General features: G+C 33.5%; 1 long non-coding RNA gene across 1 annotated transcript; it reads right to left on the bottom strand.

The window, feature by feature from the left end:
• Positions 1-322: 322 nt before the first annotated feature.
• Positions 323-1,618, bottom strand: LOC136270894 (uncharacterized). Its single transcript, XR_010708766.1, has 3 exons — positions 880-1,618; positions 527-572; positions 323-389 (listed from the first exon to the last, which is right to left on the bottom strand). It is a non-coding gene; the product is annotated as an uncharacterized lncRNA (long non-coding RNA).
• Positions 1,619-3,563: the final 1,945 nt, after the last annotated feature.

The raw sequence follows: 3,563 nt of genomic DNA, 5'->3' as shown, positions 1-3,563 counted from the left end.
ATGCAACCCTTAATAAAATAGGTCAACTTTTTAAATCTTTAAGTTTTTTTTATTATTAGTTTTAGATTTTTCAATTTTTATCTATTAAAAATGCAAAAGGTCTTAGATAACATTATATTATGTTCAATGTGTTTGGATTTTTCAGTCATGTGACTTTATCTTCAACTGTCTATGATTCAGACTGGACTAGCTGTAAATCATTACATCTTTACTGGTCATGAATTGATCATAAATACACGGGGCCTTAGTCATCATTTAAAAGAACATTTCCTATTAAATCAGTTCAATTTTTTAAGCTCATAATATTGATTCCACTAACTCACCTGAAGTACATCGCGTCTTGTTTAGGTTAATGTACAAGATTGCTCCAACTGTGTTCCCGTTATCGTCTTTATATCAAATAATAAAAAAGGTTAAAAATATATATATATAAAAATGTACTTTCTGTTTTACTTTTTAAATAAAATCTATCAATCCCCCATGTTTGCACCACCCCCCCCCCCCCCCCCCCACATTTCCTACATACCTTTTTTGGCCTGACACTCTTCAAATAGTTGCCCTGTGTTGGGTAGCTGATCAAATTAAAAGAAATTGATTAGAGCATCGCCTTTTCGATACAACAACAAAACAATCTCTATCGGAATTAAATTCTTGAATTGCCTTCGGGATCAAATCAACATTTTAAATTAGAATCACACTTTAATTGTGTTCTTAAGAAAATAAACAACGAACTAAAACGTTTACATTCTACCCAAGTTGTGAGCCCTCAATATTGAACAGGTCGTTTCTGCGTTTGACTATGATTTTAGTAATAAATCGGTACTTCTAAAATACAATGTTTGCCCATACTGAAATCAGTTCCATTAATTTTGTACAAACCTCTAACTGTACATCTTGAATTATCCGATTACAACACAGAAAGGAGAAATTCCCCGTGGCGAGCCTCGTTGTGTCAGCATCATCAGCCCTCATCATGGGTTTGCACGGAGAACAGGAATAGAACGAGTCCTCGGGGAGAGAGGGCGCTGGTGTCGGCCCTGGTGGGTTTTTCCTGTGGCCTCGAATGTCCCCGACAATCTGAAGAATTACATAGCAAACCACCACCCCCAAAAAGAACACATTCGCGGCAAACGAAACATATAATGCTCGAGATTGAGATTTGGGTGGACTCTCCGATCTTTTCTGTTCTGATAAAATTAAACCATCCTCACATGCTTTATTTTCGCCCATGTTCTTGTTACAAGAAATTCAATACAATGAGAAATCATCTGTCTCTAAACTAGATTGTAGTTTGTTTTATGCATATCCTGAAACAGCACAAGTTCAACACGCTTGCCTGATCGTAGTTACAGTTAAAGGGAGAAACTAACTGAACACGAATGCCTATACTTGTTCCTTGTTCGTTCATGAATGATCCAGATTTAAGAAAAATGAGAGGCATTATACTAGACATTTTTAGAATTCTTGCTAGATCAAGCTATTTCGTAGAATTTTAGTCATAAAAGAATAACATAAAAATAGGAATAGTTCTAAGTTTACAATGCCCACCATAAAAATGGCGATAGATTTGAGAACCCTGTTCCTTCAATACTCGCCTTGCCTTGTTCATTCAAGCATTACCTCTCAACCTCAGGTTACTCAAATGCAAATGGAATGTCTTTATCAATGAGTAGTGATACCCCCCTCCCCTTCATCCAACATTCTCTCCAGGTGTGTTCTCAGTTTAATGCAGTGTAATGAAACCAGGTTTCTGCAGTCAATAGATATATGAAGCAAGATTCGAAAGTGGCATTTTGTATTTAAATGTACTATGATTTTCCAATATCTTTTCAATATAACATAATAAAATAATCTTAGTATTCATTAGCATTGTTGCATAAAGTACGCTACACCTTTTGATGTATTGGATGCGATGCAAGTGAACTTTTAAGATAGGTACTGAAACTTGACATGTCTCGCAGTAATACATGGCGATCGGGGATTAAAGAGTAAACTGATAACGCCCCACTTAATTCGTGATCATGATATTTTAGAAGTCCTATATAGATGTAACTACCTACAAATATAAACAACGATAGTAATTTAAATTCATGAGTGCATGCATGGGACGTTTCCTTTTTTTTTTTTGAGAGAATAAAGCCTACAGCCAGTGGTAAATTAAAACAACAATAATTGAATATCAAAATGACACCGAATCAACGTCAGAAGTCGACGAAAGCATCAACATAAAAAAAGGTTTTCATCAGTCCAAGATACGATGTCCTATCGATATCGATGATAACGACGATATTGTATCGATATCGATTCAGTAATTACAATATTATAGAACTTAAATGCATAAGTACACAACTACAGCTATCCATATTTAATCTCGATATCGACGATATCGTACTGATATCGATTTGCATATGTACAGAACTAAATCTTTCCAAATTTAACGTCAGTATCGATAATATCGTATCAATATCAATTTTCTGAACTAAAGTTGTCCATATATCATGTCGATATCGTCGATATCATATCGATATCGATTGGCATATGTGCACAACAAAAGCTGTCCATATTTATTGTCGATATCGTCGATATCGACGTTTTCGTATCGATATCGACTTGCATTTGTGCAGAATGTAATCAAGAGTTCTTTGGAAAACTTACCATGCTTATCTTGAGGTATCTCACTCCTCAATGTTTTTGTATCAAGAATTTCTTGAGAAGTATATCATTGAAATATGTAGACAATCTTACATAAATTAGATCTTGTTGATATAAATGTTGATATTTGGAAACATAAATATCCTGATAAAAATGGTTTTACGTGGTGCGATGCAGATAACTGCCCTAAGAGCAGAATAGATTACATATTTATTACTAACGAAATTTTAGATTTGGCGAAAAATATGATTATCAGACGCATTCCAGGTACACATAACAAAAACACGAGAATGAGCGACCATAGATATGTAAAAGCTTGTGTTGATCTTAACAAACTAGAACGGGGTTCGGGGTATTGGAAATCAAACATTTCTCACCTTGAACACGATGAATACAAAAAAGGAATCATTGATATATTTAAGGATTTAGATAAATCATTAGATTCAATCTCAAGATGGGAACTTTTTAAAGTAAAAATCCGAGACTGTTCAATAAATTACGCTAAACAATAAAAAAAATAATATAAAACTAAGGATTAAGCTTACTGAAGATAAAATTGAAGAAATTGAAAATCTTCCAAGTGCCCTAATTAACATGAATGAAAAAAAGAACTCTTGAAAAAGAATTAGATGATATGTACAATCAAATAGCAAAAGGTGCACAAATTAGGTCGAAAGCTCAGTGGATAGGACAATGTGAAAGAAATACAATTTTTTCCTCAGTATGGAAAAGAAAAACCAGATAAACAATACAATATATGAAATAAATAATGATAATGGGACGTTTTTTTTCCAACTCTGAAATCTTGAACGAAATGTGTAATTTTTATGAAAAACTTTATAAAAGTACGTCAATCGAAGACAATAACATATCAAACTATTTAAATGATATACATTGCCAAACACTAGATG

Source organism: Magallana gigas, chromosome 8, assembly GCF_963853765.1.
Source record: "Magallana gigas chromosome 8, xbMagGiga1.1, whole genome shotgun sequence".
Lineage (NCBI taxonomy): Eukaryota > Metazoa > Mollusca > Bivalvia > Ostreida > Ostreidae > Magallana > Magallana gigas.
The sequence above is the reverse complement of the archived record's forward strand: the minus strand, read 5'-3'. Positions and strand labels throughout refer to the sequence as shown.